The sequence below is a fragment of the Triticum dicoccoides genome, chromosome 5B (genome assembly GCF_002162155.2).
Source record: "Triticum dicoccoides isolate Atlit2015 ecotype Zavitan chromosome 5B, WEW_v2.0, whole genome shotgun sequence".
In the NCBI taxonomy this organism is placed as follows: Eukaryota; Viridiplantae; Streptophyta; class Magnoliopsida; order Poales; family Poaceae; genus Triticum; species Triticum dicoccoides.
In genome coordinates this window covers 371,987,245-372,005,718 of record NC_041389.1, presented here as the reverse complement: position 1 = coordinate 372,005,718, position 18,474 = coordinate 371,987,245, and positions in this window count along the sequence as shown.

Here is an 18,474-nt window from a genome sequence, read left to right as displayed (position 1 = left end):
ACTAGATGAAGGACAGGGGATGAACACTAGCTAGTTATATCATTTTGAAACGGAAAGGAAAGGGGAAGGTGGAGATTCAATATGTTGAGGAGCTTAATTTGAAATTCAGTCTGATGGATCCATCAGCTGCAGCTGGAGCTTGCTTCATAAATGTTAGGTTTTATAGTGCAATCTTATGGATGGATGCTACAGCTCTGCCTGATCTCTTTGTGGATATCCTCTTTACAGGAACCACATATGTTTCTTAGTGCAGCTCTGCCTGGTCTATGTTAGGTTTTACAAGTTTTTGCTAGCTTTTCATTTATCCCATGTGAAATCTGTATTTAATATGAACTGCTTTTTATTGCTGCCATGTGAAATCAGTAAACCATGTGAACTGGAGTAAAGTAGTGAGAAATTGGAAATAGCTCAATGTTGGGTGCATATCTTATTTTTTGGCAGTTAGCATATAAAGTTAGGCAGTTAGCATATAAAGTTGGGTGCCTACCTTATTTTCTGGAATTTTAGCTTCCATTACTACCATCCATTTTCATTAATTAATGTTGATGTACTTAGATTGATTTGCTAAGTTGCAACAATTTGTTGTCTTTGGCAGATGGACAAAAGCTGGATTAGAAAAGGAGTTAGAAAGTTTTCGAAAGAACATAAGAAAGGAGTTGATGATTTCATGGCATTTGTTCGGGCAAATTTTGCCAACGATGCTCACATTCTTTGCCCATGCTGCAAATGCCTCAATCGTCCAAGAATGGCTCAAGGAAGAGTGGAAGATCATCTGCTTCTTAATGGGATGTCCAACACATATGATAGATGGATATATCATGGAGAACCTTTAGACAGTCAACCTCAACATTTCGAAGCTGATACAGAGGCCCCTCATATGATGGGTGGTGGTGATGCTGGCATTGATTTCATGGAAAAGGTTTTGCGAGATAATGCTGTTTTGGAGGAAGAGGACGGGCATGAAGATGATAGGATTCTTGACCTATTGAAGGATTTGTACGATGCTGAAGATCGTGCTGATGGACAGAAGTCGTTGTTTGCTGAGGTGTTAGAGGAGGCGAAGCGCGCAGCTCATGAAGGGGGTAAATTTCAAGATTTACCTTCACCGTGAAGTTACTCCACATCAAGTCTTTCTACCGGGTTAGCAATGCTACATTCAACGCAATACTCCGTCTTTTGAGCTTGCAATTCCCTGATAGTTGTGTTCCCAGATCTTATGATGAAGCATTGAGCATAATCCGCAAGCTGGGGTTAGGTTATGTGTTAATACATGTGTGCCCAAATAACTGTGTCTTGTTTCGGAAGGATTTAGCAAAGCATGGCAACTGTCCAAAAGGCAATGCATCTAGGTGGAAAGATGCTGATGCGAAGAAGTCAATACCGGAGAAGGTACTGAGGCACTTTCCCTTGATACCAAGGCTGCAGCGGATGTTCATCTCGAAGAAATCATTGCGTGAGGTATAGTGGCACAAGCTGAAGCGGCAACCTGTGGACAATGAGCTGAGCCATCCAGTGGACGGAGAGGCATGTAAAGAGTTTGACCGTATACATTTAGATTTTGCTGCAGATCCAAGGAACATAAAACTTGGCATTGCCACAGATGGGTTTAATCCGTTTGGGAACATGAGAACGTCTTATAGCATGTGGCCAGTTTTTGTGGAGCCGTACAACCTGCCACCATGGGCATGCATGGATCAGTCCAACTTCATGATGTCATTTCTTATCCCGGGTCCAGAGTCTCCAGGAAAGGATTTTGATGTCTTTATGGAGCCCCTCGTAGAAGAACTGCTCCAGCTCTGGACTGGTGTACCTACATACGATGCCTTGAGTCCGGAAGAAAAGTTCAATCTACGTGCTGCAATCATGTGGTCCATCCATGATTTCCCGGCTCTGTACACTCTGTCTGGGAGGATCACAGCGGGTTATCGGGCTTGTGTCCTTTGTGACAAAGACCCTTGCTCAAAGAGAATAAGGAGCAAGATCTGCTATATTGGGCACCGCCACTTTCTTCCCCGAAACCATCGCTGGCGAAGAAGCAAAGATTTTAATGGTGAGAATGAAACCCGTGACAAGCCAGCTGAATTCACTAAAGAAGAGCTGGAGCGGCAACTTGAAAATGTGAAAGACGTGAGACCAGGAAAGCTGGCAAAGAAAAGAAAGCATGAGGAAGGTCAATGTTGGGACCGGAGGTCTTGTTTGTGGGACCTGCCATACTGGGCTGATCTGAAATTAAGGCATAATCTCGATGTAATGCACATTGAGAAAAACATATGCGAGAATCTGCTAGGGACATTTCTGAACATTGAAGGGAAGACAAAGGACACGGTTAGTTCTAGGCTTAATTTGGAGGACATGGGCATAAGAGAAGATTTGCATCTACATCACAATGAAGATTAAGATTCATTTGAAATGCCACGAGCATGGTATACAATGAGTAAAGAACAAAAGCTTGCATTCTGTGAATTCCTAAGAGCGGTGAAATTTCCAGATGGTTATGCTGCTAACCTAGCAAAGTGTGTTACTTCTGATGGATTCAAGCTTTCAGTACTGAAAACCCATGATTGTCACATCCTCCTCCAAAGGATTTTACCGGCAGGCCTCCGAGGAATCATGGACAAGGATATATATGAAGCGGTTGCTGAGCTCAGAAATTTCTTTAGAGAACTGTGCTGCAAAACACTGAAGTTAACTGTCCTGGAAAGATTTGAAAAAGAAATCCCAATTATTCTTTGCAAGCTCGAGAAGATTTTCCCGCCAGCTTTCTTCACCGTGATGGTCCATTTGGCAGTGCACTTACCAAAAGAGGCAATGCTTAGAGGCCCTGTGCAATATGGTTGGATGTACCCAATCAGAAGAAGGCTGCTTACGTGTAAGCGTTATGTGCGAAACACGGCAAGACCTGAAGGTTCTATTGCTGAAGCATATGTCGTGAATGAGTTCTTGACTTTTTGCTCTAGATACTTTGGCGATGTGGAAACAAGATGGAACCGGCCGGGCAGAAATAGAGAGTGGTCTGATTCGCAAAGTGGTGATGTCTCTGTTTTCAACCATGGTGTGAACTTTCTTGGAGCCTCACAATACTTGGAGGCTGGTGATGAGTATGACAAGATGGTTTGGTTTGTGCTCAGCAATTGCGCCGAGGTTCTACCATATTCGAGTACGTTATATCTTGTGCACTCATTATATATTTTTTTTGCTTGGGTTGGCACCAGCCTAATGTTTTAATTCACATGTTTTGTTGGCATTGCAGGAAATGCAAGGAAGAGTTAAATCATGAAGAAAGCAATATCCATGTTGATAAAAGGGTTGCCAAGGGGTTTGCTAAGTGGTTTAAGAATCATGTGAGATCTTTAGCCACATGTTTTATGTTTTCTGTGTTATTCACCAATTGTTAAATACCATTGTTTGCTAAATGGTTTATTTGTGCAGATTGGAAAGTTGCATGAGGAGAAGAAGGTCAGTGATGATCTATTTGCTTTGGCATGCTTACCGGATAAGCGAGTGAGAGTGTATTCAGCATGCATTGCTGACGGTGTCCGGTACCACACCGTTGACCGCGAGGAAAAAAGGAATACATAGAATAGTGGAATCGTCACTGAGGGGTCACATGATCGTGAGATCATTGACTTCTATGGTCAGTTGAGAAGCATCGTAGAGTTGCAGTACAACTCTAGTGGGGGCATCCATCGCTCGGTTGTCTTATTTTGTTGTGACTGGTTTGAGCTTGGTAGCAAGAAGAAGAGAGACTCTTTTGTCAAATATGATGGCCACTTCAAAAGCATCAACACTGCAAGGTGCTGGTATAAGAGTGATCCCTTTATTCTAACAACACAAGCAACAATGGTGTTTTATCTGCCAGACACTCTTTTGCACGGAAATGGCGAGTTGTGCAAAACTTTGAGCACAGAGACTTGTGGAGTGTGTCTGAAACAGAAGTGGAAAAGGGCCCCGGTGATGGTGGACTAACATACCAAGATGATGACTCTACGGAAGTTCCGTTGCAAGCTGATGATGACTCTATGGAAGTTCCGGTGCAAAGCAGAGTGCGAAGGGACCGGGAATGTGTGATCCTTGGTGCTGCAACAGTTGAAGGCATCAAGAAAAGAAGAAAGGTGGTAGGGGATGAACAGGAGCGCGAGGATGAGGAAAACCGGACTGATCATACTATGCTGCAATATTGTAGTGATGATGAGGAAAACAGGAGTGGGCATAGAGTTCCTTGTTTTCGTATCGATGACGATGAGTAGCGAATGGACATGAAGGTAAATTTGGTCTCCTTGGTGATCCTTCTAACTCTCGGTAGTGATCCTTCTTGTGCATATGCATGGTGATCCTAATGTACTACAATTATCTACAGGTAGCAAAATGATTGAAGATCCTGATGGCTGTAGTGGTGTGATCCTGTGACAAAATGTTGATGCAAAATGCAAAACATTTTATTTCCTTGTGTAAGAATTTGATGTGATCCTGATGGTTGTAGTATTTTGTAAGCATTTTGGATGCAAAACACATTTTGGATGTGATCCTGATGGTTGTGCATTTTGGATATCAATGAGACTTATGGTTGTAGCAGATGATCCTGATGTAGTTTTTGGTTGTTATGTGATGCTGTTTTTGGTGAACTGAAGATGTACATGCTGTAGCAGATGTTGTTTTTGGTTGTGATGCAAAACATTGCAAAATGATCAGACAGAATATGTTTAGTTCAAGTTTTGTTTAGCACATGTTGTAGTAGATGTAGTTTTTGGTTGTTTTTGTGGTCATTTAGTAGTTTTGAACTGAAGATGTTTAGTTCAAGTTTCAGAACTGAAGATGTTTAATTCATGTTTTTTTGAACTGAAGATGTTTTGGTCAGAGCAACTGAATTTTGCATCATTTCACTATGAGCAAAAAAATATGCGCGAGCGGGGACTTGAACCCACGACCGTGCGCTCGTATCACTGTGTTTGTACCACTGGGCTAGGAAGAGGCTACTGATCATCTACTCTATGCCATCTCTTTTCAAATTGTTAAACCAGGCAAGTATTTAACACATACCTCGCTGACAAGTGGGACACTCGACCCACTCGCTGACAAGTGGACCAGTTTGCTACTCTGCCCAGAAAATACTTATTTCACTTATTTCACGCGGCCAAAAAATATGCGCTTAATTCGCCCAAAAAATGTGCGCTAGCTGGGACTCGAACCCACGACCATGCGCTTATGTTACTATGTTTCTACCACTGAGCTAGGATGAGGCTGTTGATTGAGTACAGGAACTTTTTTCTATATCAAATAGAACTCGCTGACAAGTGGGACCCACTCCCCCTCTCCATAGAACTGGTTGTCCACTTCTCCTCCCCTTCGAGTCCACTTCTCCTCCCCTTCGAATCTGGCGACGGTGACGGCGACAGCGACAACCTCCCCTTCTCCTCCATCAACGGCGACAGCGACAGCCTCCCCTTCTCCTCCATCAACGGCGATGGCGACAGCCTCTGCTGGTCCGACGCCTCTTGCGCGGCTTCCCCTGCGCCTCCGGCGACCACTTCTTCTCGGACTCCAGCGTAGGTAAGCCCACTCCAGCGGCTTCTCGGACTTCTTCTCTCTGTTGGATTAGGTTCAACATTGCGCCTATATTGGATTAGGTTCATATGCTGTTATTTTTCTAGGGTTTGGGGTTCTTGCCTGCGCCTAGATTGGATTAGGGTTTCATTAGGATTGGATTAGGATGTTTGTTGATGTTGATTGATTAGTATTGTTCTTGTCTCTGCTGATCAGGATTGGATTAAGATGTTGAGACTGGATTAGGCTATTTATTTCAGTGAGAGATGTGTTGTTGTACTGATGCTCTTTAGTTCAGTGAGATGTTCTATTGGATGTAGTGATGCTCTCATCTGGCAAATTTGGCATTGTCAAGGATGCTGTTGAGGCCCTGGCATTTCCCAGATTTGAATTTGTATTTGTATTTCAATCAGCAATTAAACAGATGTTCTATTGGTAGTAGCAAAATATGATATGGTTCAAATTGGGTAAAGTAGATAGATTAGGTTTCTTATCTACTATTGAGGCCATGTTGATGTTGATGTTTTTGGTGCTAGCAAAATATGGAATGAGTAGAAGAAGAAAACAAAGTGCCCACTCTGCTCTGCTCCTCTTCTTCTGTTGATGTTTTTGGTGCTTTGCAAAATATGGAATGAGTAAAAGAAGAGGAGCAGAGTGATGTTGATGTTCTTGCCATCAGAAATGTCCTTGTTTTTGCCATCTCCTGTTGATGTATGTGTGTCTGTGTGGTCGATTTCTATGGTTGTCGGAGTAATGGGCAACGGGTAGGCTAACCCGAGCCCCTGAACCTTTCAAGACATCGGGGCGGACTGCGCCCCTCAAGACCCCATGATAAAGAGCCGACTTCTGGGAGTCGGCGGCAAGGCCACCGACTGCCCCTTACGGCCGAGTCCCAGGGACGACTTCGAGATAAGCCGACTCCTAACTAGCGGCTTCCAGAGAAGCCGGCTATGGGGAGTCGGCCCGCGACTCCGACCACCTCCTGCCTTCGCCACGATGGACGGGACGGGGTACGGTCACCGTGTGGCCCATCCCTGCTTCGCTTGTGAAGGGCTGGCGTGGCCACAGTGCGCCGTATCGATGGAGATCTCCATCCGGCGCGGCACTGTTGCCATGCCTGCCCTGACCTCAGCCCCCATGGGCGGCGCACTGTGCCCACGATGGCTGCCTGTACGGCCAAGAGACGGTGGGTCCCACCCGTCAACTGGGGTACAGAAGACGGCAAGAGCGCCACAAGACGGACCCGTTGGGAGTCGGCCCCCGGGAGTCGGCCAGACCCTCCCACAGGCCCCGCACGCCATTAACCAGACAAGACGGGGAATGGTAACAGTGATCATCCGTCAGGCGGCGGCACTGTTGCCACGATCCCATGACTAAGCCAGCGTCATTAGAAGCACGGCTACAGTAATCCGCAGTCGGCATGACCCGCCTGCGGCGGACAGGGCCTGTCGGCTCCGTACCGGGCCTGTCGCTGGGGACCACCAGTCGGCGGGCCCCAGCAGTCTGTGGAGAAGTCGGCGGCCTGAGAGACAGACGGCTGGGACCCGCACCCAGTCGGATTACCATTGTATCCCTGAGGGGCGGGCCTATATAAGCCCCCAGGGCACCCATGCAAGGGGGATTGCTTCTTTAGCACTAGACCAGATCATATAGGAAGGAGGGAGCAAGCCTTGCCTTCTCCTACCTTCAGGAAACAGCTCAAGGAGCAACCTTGTACTCACTTTGCCATAGTGTGTTGGAAATATGCCCTAGAGGCAATAATAAAAGTGTTATTATTATATTTCTTTGTTCGTGATAATAGTCTTTTATTCATGCTATAACTGTATTATCCGGAAATCGTAATACACGTGTGAATACATAGACCACAACATGTCCCTAGTGAGCCTCTAGTTGACTAGCTCGTTGTGATCAACAGATAGTCATGGTTTCCTGGCTATGGACATTGGATGTCGTTGATAACGGGATCACATCATTAGGAGAATGATGTGATGGACAAGACCCAATCCTAAGCCTAGCACAAAGATCGTGTAGTTCGTATGCTAAAGCTTTTCTAATGTCAAGTATCTTTTCCTTAGACCATGAGATTGTGCAACTCCCGGATACCGTAGGAATGCTTTGGGTGTACCAAACGTCACAACGTAACTGGGTGACTATAAAGGTGCACTACAGGTATCTCCGAAAGTGTCTGTTGGGTTGGCACGAATTGAGACTGGGATTTGTCACTCCTTGTAAACGGAGAGGTATCTCTGGGCCCACTCGGTAGGACATCATCATAATGTGCACAATGTGACCAAGGGGTTGATCACGGGATGATGTGTTACGGAACGAGTAAAGAGACTTGCCGGTAATGAGATTGAACAAGGTATCGGTATACCGACGATCGAATCTCGGGCAAGTACAATACCTCTAGACAAAGGGAATTGTATACGGGATCGATTGAGTCCTTGACATCGTGGTTCATCCGATGAGATCATCGTGGAACATGTGGGAGCCAACATGGGTATCCAGATCCCGCTGTTGGTTATTGACCGGAGAACGTCTCGGTCATGTCTACATGTCTCCCGAACCCGTAGGGTCTACACACTTAAGGTTCGATGACGCTAGGGTTATAAAGGAAGTTTGTATGTGGTTACCGAATGTTGTTTGGAGTCCCGGATGAGATCCCGGACATCACGAGGAGTTCCGGAATGGTCCGGAGGTAAAGATTTATATATGGAAAGTTGTTGTTCGGGTTCCGGAAAAAGTTCGGGTTTTTTCGGTATTGTACCGGGAAGCTTCCAAAAGGTTCCGGAGGATTCCGGAGGGGTCCGGAGGTCCGGAAATTGTTCCACCACGTCCAATGCAGTAGCATGGGCTGTAGGGGGGCGCCCTAGCCTTAATGGGCCAGGGGCACCAGCCCCCCCAAGGCCCATGCGCATGGGAAGGGGAAAACCCTAAAGGGGGAGGCCTCCACTTGACTTGGGAGGCACTCCTCCCCCCTTGCCCCCCCCCTAGATGGGATCTAGGGCTGGCCGCACCCCTTGGGGTGGGAAACCCTAAAGGGGGCGCAGCCCCCTTCCACCCTATATATAATTGAGGTTTTGGGGCTGCCCAACACACGAGAACTTCTCCCTCTTGGTGCAGCCCTACCTCTCGTACTCCTCCTCTTCCGCGGTGCTTGGCGAAGCCCTGCTGGACTACCACGCTCCTCCATCACCACCACGGCGTTGTGCTGCTGTTGGATGGAGTCTTCCTCAACCTCTCCCTCTCTCCTTGCTGGATCAAGGCGTGGGAGACGTCACCGGGCTGTACATGTGTTGAACGCGGAGGTGCCGTCCGTTCGGCACTAGGATCTTCGGTGATTTGAATCACGACGAGTACGACTCCTTCAACCCTGTTCTCTTGAACGCTTCCGCTTAGAGATCTACAAGGGTATGTAGATGCACTCTCCTTCCCCTCGTTGCTGGTTTCTCCATAGATAGATCTTGGTGACACGTAGGAAAATTTTGAATTTCTGCTACGTTCCCCAACAGTGGCATCATGAGCTAGGTCTATTGCGTAGATTCTTTGCACGAGTAGAACACAAAGAAGTTGTGGGCGTTGATTTTGTTCAATATGCTTACCGTTACTAGTCCAATCTTATTTCGACGGTATTGTGGGATGAAGCGGCCCGGACCGACCTTACAGGTACTCTTACGTGAGATAGGTTCCACCGATTGACATGCACTTGGTGCATAAGGTGGCAAGCGGGTGCCAGTCTCTCCCACTTTAGTCGGAACGGATTCGATGAAAAGGGTCCTTATGAAGGGTAAATATCAATTGGCATATCACGTTGTGGTTTTGCGTAGTTAAGAAACGTTCTTGCTAGAAACCCATAGCAGCCACGTAAAACATGCAAACAACAATTAGAGGACGTCTAAATTGTTTTTGCAGGGTATGCTATGTGATGTGATATGGCCAAGAAGAATGTGATGAATGATATGTGATGTATGAGATTTATCATGTTCTTGTAATAGGAATCACGACTTGCATGTCGATGAGCATGACAACTGGCAGGAGCCATCGGAGTTGTCTTAATTTATTGTATGACCTGCGTGTCATTGAAAAACGTCATGTAATTACTTTACTTTATTGCTAACCGGTAGCCATAGTAGTAGAAGTAATAGTTGGCGAGACAACTTCATGAAGACACGATGATGGAGATCATGATGATGGAGATCATGGTGTCATGCCGGTGACGATGATGATCATGGAGCCCCGAAGATGGAGATCAAAAGGAGCAAAATGATATTGGCCATATCATGTCACTATTTGATTGCATGTGATGTTTATCATGTTTATGCATCTTGTTTACTTAGAACGACGGTAGTAAATAATATGATCCCTTACAACAATTTCAAGAAGTGTTCTCCCCTAACTGTGCACCGTTGCTACAGTTCGTCGTTTCGAAGCACCACATGATGATCGGGTGTGATAGATCCTTACGTTCACATACAACGGGTGTAAGACAGATGTACACATGCAATACACTTAGGGTTAACTTGACGAGCCTAGCATGTACAGACATGGCCTCGGAACACGGAGACCGAAAGGTCGAGCATGAGTCGTATAGTAGATACGATCAACATGAAGATGTTCACCGATGATGACTAGTCCGTCTCACGTGATGATCGGACACGGCCTAGTTGACTCGGATCATGTAATCACTTAGATGACCAGAGGGATGTCTATCTGAGTGGGAGTTCATAAGATGAACTTAATTATCCTAAACATAGTCAAAAGACCTTTTGCAAATTATGTCGTAAGCTCGCGTTTTAGTTCCACTGTTTAGATATGTTCCTAGAGAAAATATAGTTGAAAGTTGATAGTAGCGATTATGCGATCAATAGAAAGCTTATGTCCTCAATGCACTGCTCAGTGTGCTGAACCCCAAACGTCGTTTGTGGATGTTGTGAACATCGGACATACACGTTTTGTTAACTACGTGATAGTTCAGTTAAATGGTTTAAGTAGAGGCACCAAAGACGTTTTCGAAACATCGCGGAACATATGAGATGTTTCGAGGGCTGAAATTGGGATTTCAGGCTCGTGCCCACGTCAAGAGGTATGAGACCTCCGACGATTTTTCTTAGCCTGCAAACTAAGGGAGAAAAGCTCAATCGTTGAGCTTGTGCTCAGATTGTCTGAGTGCAACAATCACTTGATAGTGATGTTTCTCCAAAGTCATTGCCACCAAGTTGCTAGAGCTTCGTGATGAACTATAACATATCAGGGATAGATATGATGATCCTTGAGGTATTCGCGATGTTTGACACCGCGAAAGTAGAAATCAAGAAGGAGCATCAATTGTTGATGGTTGGTGAAACCACTAGTTTCAAGAAGGGCAAGGGCAAGAAGGGATACTTCATGAAACGGCAAATCAGCTACTGCACTAGTGAAGAAACCCGAGGTTGAACCCAAACCCGAGACTAAGTGCTTCTGTGATAAGGGGAATAGCCGCTGGAGCAGGATTACCCTAGATACTTGGTAGATAAGAAGGCTGGCAAGGTCGATAGAAGTATATTGGATATACATTATGTTAATGTGTACTTTACTAGTACTCCTAGTAGCACCAAGGTATTAGATACCGGTTAGGTTGCTAAGTGTTAGTAACTCGAAATAAAAGCTACGGAATAAACGGAGAATAGCTAAAGGTGAGCTGACGATATGTGTTGGAAGTTTTTCCAAGCTTGATGTGATCAAGCATCGCACGCTCCCTCTACCAACGAGATTGGTGTTAAACCTAAATAATTGTTATTTGGTGTTTGCGTTGAGCATAGACATGATTATGTCTATCGCAATACGGTTATTCATTTAAAGAGAATAATGGTTACTCTATTTATTTGAATAACACCTTCAATGGTCTTACAGCTAAAGGAATGGTTTATTGAATCTCGATCGTAGTGATACACATTTTCATGCCAAAAGATATAAGATAGTAATGATAGTACCACTTACTTGTGGCACTACCATGTAAGTCATAATGGTATAAAACGCATGAAGAAGCTCCATGTTGATGGATCTTTGGACTCACTCGTTTTTGAAAAGTTTGAGACATGCGAACCATGTCTATTGGTGTATACGCATGAAGCAACTCCATGCAGATGGATCGTTTGGACTCACTTGATTTTGAATCACTTGATATGCAAATCATACCACATGGGCAAGATGACTGAAAAGCCTTGTTTTCAGTAAGATGGAACAAGATAGCAACTTGTTGGAAGTAACACATTTTGATGTGTGCAGTCCAATGAGTGCTGAGGCATGTAGTGAATATCGTTATGTTCTTACTTCATAGATGATTCGAGTAGATGTTGAGAATATTTACTTGATGAAACACAAGTCTGAATTATTGAATGGTTCAAGTAATTTCAGAGTGAAGTAGAAGATCATTGTGACAATAGGATATAATGTCTATGATATGATCATAGAGATGAATATCTGAGTTACGAGTTTTGGCACACAATTAAGACATTGTGGAAATTGTTTCGCAATTAATACCGCCTGGAACACCATAGTGTGATGGTGTGTCCGAACATCATAGTTGCACCCTATTGGATATGGTGCGTACCATGATGTCTCTTATCGAATTACCACTATTGTTCATGGGTTAGGCATTAGAGACAACCACATTCACTTTAAATAGGGCACCACGTAATTCCGTTGAGACGACACCGTTTGGAGAAACCTAAGTTGTCGTTTCTTAAAGGTTTGGGGCTGCGACGCTTATGTGAAAAAGTTTCAGGTTGATAAGCTCGAACCCAAAGCGGATAAATGCATCTTCATAGGACACCCAAAACAGTTGGGTATACCTCCTGTCTCAGATTCGAAAGCAATAAGGGATTGTTTCTAGAATCGGGTCCTTTCTCGAGGAAAAGTTTCTCTCGAAAGAATTGAGTGGGAGGATGGTGGAGACTTGATGAGGTTATTGAACCATCACTTCAACTAGTGTATAGCAGGGCACAAAGAGTTTTTCCTGTGGCACCTACACCAATTGAAGTGGAAGCTTATGATAGTGATCATGAAACTTCAGATCAAGTCACTACCAAACCTCATGGGATGACAAGGATGCGTACTACTTCAGACTGGTACGTAATCCTGTCTTGGAAGTCATGTTGCTAGACAACAATGAACCTGCGAGCTATGGAGAAGCGATGGTGGGCCCAGATTCCGATAAATGGCTCGAGGCCATAAAAAATCCGAGAGAGGATCCATGTATAAAAACAAAGTGTAGACTTTGGAAGAACTACTTGATGGTCGTAAGGCTGTTAGGTACATATGGATCTTTAAGAAGAAGACGGACGTGGACGGTAATGTTACCGTCTATGAAGCTCGACTTGTGGCGAAGAGTTTTTTCACAAGTTCAAGGAGTTGACTACGATGAGATTTTCTCATCCGTAGCGATGCTTAAGTCCGACGGATTCATGTTAGCATTAGCTGCATTTATGAAATCTGGCAGATGGATGACAAAACGAGTTTCCTTACCAGTCTTCGCATGGAAAGGTTGTATGTGATACAAACAGAAAGTTTTTGTCGATCCTAAGGATGCTAAAAGGTATGCTAGCTCCACCGATCCTTCCATGGACTGGAGTAAGCATCTCGGAGATGATCAAAGATTTTGGGTTTATACAAAGTTTATGAGAAACTTGTATTTCCAAAGAAGTGAGTGGGAGCACTATAGAATTTCTGATGAGTATATGTTGTTGACATATTGTTGATCAGAAATGATGTAGAATTTCTAGAAAGCATATAGGGTTATTTGAAAGGTGTTTTTCAATAGAAAACCTGGATTAAGATACTTAAACATTGAGCATCAAGACCTATGAGGATAGATCAAAATGCTTAATAATACTTTCAAATGAGCACATACCTTGACATGATCTTGAAGGTGTTCAAGATGGATCAGTCAAAGAAGGAGTTCTTGCCTGAGTTGTAAGGTACGAAGTTAAGACTCAAAGCTCGACCTCGGCAGAAAAGAGAGAAAGGACGAAGGTCGTCCCCTATGCTTTAGACGTAGGCTCTACAGTATGCTATGCTAAGTACCGCACCTGATGTGTGCCTTGCCACATGTCTGGCAAGAGAGTACAAAGGTGATCAAGGAGTGAATCATCAGATAGCGGTCAAAGTTATCCTTAGAGGAATAAGGATATGTTTCTCGATTATGGAGGTGATAAAGAGTTCGGCGTAAAGGGTTACGTTGATGCAAGCTTTAACACCTATCCGAATGACTCTGTGTAGCAAACCGGATACGTATAGTGGAGCAACCATTTGGAATAGCTCCAAGTGGAGCGTGGAAGCAGCATTTACAATATGACCTAGAAATTTGCGAAGTACATACGGATCTGAATGTTACAGATCCGTTGACTAAAACCTGTCTCACAAGCAGAACATGATCAAACCCCAGAACTCATTGAGTCTTAATCACATGATGATGTGAACTAGTTTAATGACACTAGTAAACTCTTTGGATGTTGGTCACATGGTGATGTGACCTGTCAGTGTTAATCACATGGTGACGTGAACTAGATTATTGACTCTAGTGCAAGTGGGAGACTGTTGGAAATATGCCCTAGAGGCAATAATAAAAGTGTTATTATTATATTTCTTTGTACATGATAATAGTCTTTTATTCATGCTATAACTGTATTATCCGGAAATCGTAATACACGTGTGAATACATAGACCACAATATGTCCCTAGTGAGCCTCTAGTTGACTAGCTCGTTGTGATCAACAGATAGTCATGGTTTCCTGGCTATGGACATTGGATGTCGTTGATAACGGGATCACATCATTAGGAGAATGATGTGATCGACAAGACCCAATCCTAAGCCTAGCACAAAGATCGTGTAGTTCGTATGCTAAAGCTTTTCTAACGTCAAGTATCTTTTCCTTAGACCATGAGATTGTGCAACTCTCGGATACCGTAGGAATGCTTTGGGTGTACCAAACGTCACAACGTAACTGGGTGACCATAAAGGTGCACTACAGGTATCTCCGAAAGTGTCTGTTGGGTTGGCACGAATCGAGACTGGGATTTGTCACTCCGTGTAAACGGAGAGGTATCTCTGGGCCCACTCGGTAGGACATCATCATAATGTGCACAATGTGACCAAGGGGTTGATCACGGGATGATGTGTTACGGAACGAGTAAAGAGACTTGCCGGTAACGAGATTGAACAAGGTATCGGTATACCGACGATCGAATCTCGGGCAAGTACAATACCTCTAGACAAAGGGAATTGTATACGAGATCGATTGAGTCCTTGACATCGTGGTTCATCCGATGAGATCATCGTGGAACATGTGGGAGCCAACATGGGTATCCAAATCCCGCTGTTGGTTATTGACCGGAGAACGTCTCGGTCATGTCTACATGTCTCCCGAACCCGTAGGGTCTACACACTTAAGGTTCAATGACGCTAGGGTTATAAAGGAAGTTTGTATGTGGTTACCGAATGTTGTTTGGAGTCCCGGATGAGATCTCGGACATCACGAGGAGTTCTGGAATGGTCCAGAGGTAAAGATTTATATATGGAAAGTTGTTGTTCGGGTTCCGGAAAAAGTTCGGGTTTTTTTGGTATTGTACCGGGAAGCTTCCAGAAGGTTCCGGAGGATTCCGGAGGGGTCCGGAGGTCCGGAAATTGTTCCACCACGTCCAATACAGTAGCAAGAGCTGTAGGGGGGCGCCCTAGCCTTAATGGGCCAGGGGCACCAGCCCCCCCAAGGCCCATGCGCATGGGAAGGGGAAAACCCTAAAGGGGGAGGCCTCCACTTGACTTGGGAGGCACTCCTCCCCCCTTGGCCGCCCCCCCTAGATGGGATCTAGGTTTGGCCGCACCCCTTGGGGTGGGAAACCCTAAAGGGGGCGCAGCCCCCTTCCCCCCTATATATACTTGAGGTTTTGGGGCTGCCCAACACACGAGAACTTCTCCCTCTTGGTGCAGCCCTACCTCTCGTACTCCTCCTCTTCCGCGGTGCTTGGCGAAGCCCTGCTGGACTACCACGCTCCTCCATCACCACCACGCCGTTGTGCTACTGTTGGATGGAGTCTTCCTCAACCTCTCCCTCTCTCCTTGCTAGATCAAGGCGTGGGAGACGTCACCGGGCTGTACGTGTGTTGAACGCGGAGGTGCCGTCCGTTCGGCACTAGGATCTCCGATGATTTGAATCACGACGAGTACGACTCCTTCAACCCCGTTCTCTTGAATGCTTTCGCTTAGCAATCTACAAGGGTATGTAGATGCACTCTCCTTCCCCTCGTTGTTGGTTTCTCCATAGATAGATCTTGGTTACACGTAGGAAAATTTTGAATTTCTGCTACGTTCCCCAACATAGTGATCATGCGGAGACCCCGCAGAGCAGCAGTAGGAGTGTTATCTCCACGGAGAGCCCTGAATCTGGGTTAGATCCGTCGGCGTGCATGTCTTCGCCTCATCCCGTTTCCAGGCACCGGCGATGTTCTACTCGCCCCCACCATGATAAGCCATCCCTTGGCATATGTCGCACCCAACCCCCGACATTTGGCGCCCACCGTGGGGCAAGGTGCACCGTCATCTGGAGACCTGCTCTGGACGGGAACCCTTTTTCTCCCTGGCGAGCGCAGCCAGCCCGGCACGCCAGACGGAGTCTGCGCCGACGCGCTGCATGGCGCTGAGATCGCCTGCGCAACCAGCTGCCTCGCCGAACTTGTCGGCGAGGTTCGCCTCTCCGACGAGCCTGCATCTGACGCAGGCACGGGCGGCCCCGAGAGCCTCCTCACGGGCCTCCTTGACCAACTCCACGTCACCGGCAAGCCTGCCGTGGACCTGGAGTCCATAGGCTCCACCGACCCAATGCTGGTCGACTCGGACACCGCGTCGCTCGACGTGTTCCCTACCATCATGGTGGTCTACGACGAGCCGCTCCCTCGCACGGAGAACGGCGGAAGCACCGTCACAGAGGTTCTCGTCCTCGATCATGGCGAGCATTCCGGTGAAGGAGCTCATGACCCACTCGACGCGGCTCTGCAAGACCTGACCGCGCCTATTCCGGAAGACGCTAACGCCGAGATGCTGGAGGCGCGCCGCCTTCAGCTCGTCGAAGGCGCGAAGAAGCTGGCAAGCATGAGATGCTTGTCAGAAGCCTACCAGCGTGAGATGGATCGCGCTGTGGGCGGCTCGCCGGCCCCAACTGGGCCTAGCCACCTAGGTGCAGTCCAGCAGCGCGGCGTAGCCATCGCCAACCTGTTCGGGGCCAATCGCCCTGTGTACGCCACGCCTACGGAGAACATTCGTGCCGCCCAGGCGGCAGCGGACGAGCTAGACAACTTCGAGGGTGAAGAGCGCCGCCTGATGACGGAACGAGTCCAGCGGCTCCTTGACGCGGCTGCCGCGCAGAATGAAGCCGGCTGCCGTACAGAGGCGCTGCAACGACAAAACGGCGACCTGCCTCCCCGCCGAGATCAAGGCGCGTCGTCTCGGACACCAACTGGCGGTGTCCGCGGAAGGAAAGACAAGGATCCGGCTGTCAGCCACAGTCGGACTCGCATCACCATCGAGCATGACCGAGACGGCTGCCCGAGAGCAGTGGAACGGCGGGACGACTATCTACCCCCTCCTCCTCGCAAAGAAAGGCGAGTCTCCCCGCCACCTGTTGAGCATCCGACTCTCGGCGACCGCCTTGGCCGCCGAGAGGGAGTCGGAGAAAATGACGCCCGCCACCGGATCGACCGACTCCACTGATCCCTGGCGCTGGAAGAAGAAGACAAGTTGGGTCCGCCCTGTTTTAGAGCTCACATCCGAGACGAGCCCTTTCCCAAAGAGTTCACGCTCCCACGAGATACGCCCAAGTACACCGGCTCCGTGAAGCCGGAAGACTGGCTGGTTGACTACTCCACGGCCGTCAACATAGCGAACGGCAACAAGCATGTTGCCGTAAAGTATGTTCCACTCATGCTCCAGGGCACGACCCGGACATGGTTGAACAGCCTTAAGCCCCGCAGCATCAATAGCTGGGTCGACTTCACCGAAGCCTTCGTCCGCAACTTCACGAGCACGTACAAGCGACCTCCCAAGCCTCGCCAACTTTCCTTGTGCGTGCAAGGCCCCGACGAGTCAACTCGCGACTACCTCACGCGTTGGGCCGAGCTTCGGAACTCCTACGAGGGCATGCACGAGGTGCAGGCTATCGAGTACTTCACAGCCGGGTGGAGAGAAGGTACCCTCCTCAAGCACAAGCTCCTCTACGACGAGCCGGAGACCCTCGACGAGCTGCTGATCATAGCAGACAAGTATGCCACGGCCGACTCCTCCATGAAGGCGGAGATTCAAGTTAGTGCGACCGACAAAGTAGCCCCTCAGGCTCCCAGAACTCCGGCTGGGGACGCTAGTCGGCGACAACAACAGAACGATCACAAGCGCAAAGCCCCACAGCCAGCTTCCAGCAGCCGCCAAGTTGCGACAGTTGAAGACCAGTAGCCGGAGGAGCAGCCTCCGGCCAAGCGACAGAAAGGCGGCAAGTCCAACTGGTTGCCGGCCTTCTCTTACGAGCAGACTCTAGATGGCCCCTGCAAGTTCCACAGCGGCGCGAAGCCGTCGAACCACACCACCCGGAAATGCCACTGGCTCACTAGAATCGCCAAGGGAAACGGCCTCCGCCCTCCCCCGCCTGTTGGGCCGCCGCCTCCACCGCCGCCCCAGCAGCCGGCTATCAGGCCAGTCGGCGTGGTACAAGACGAGTACCGAGAAGAGCACGGAGCCTATGTGGTGTTCACCAGTGTGGCTGACGATCGACGCAGCAGGCGGCTGCAGCAGCAAGAGGTGAATGCAGTAGCATCGAGTACTCCAGAGTTCATGCACTGGTCCGAGAAGCCTATCAGTTGGAGCAGAGCTGATCACCCAGAGGTGATGCCGAGTCCGGGCTCCTACGCCCTGGT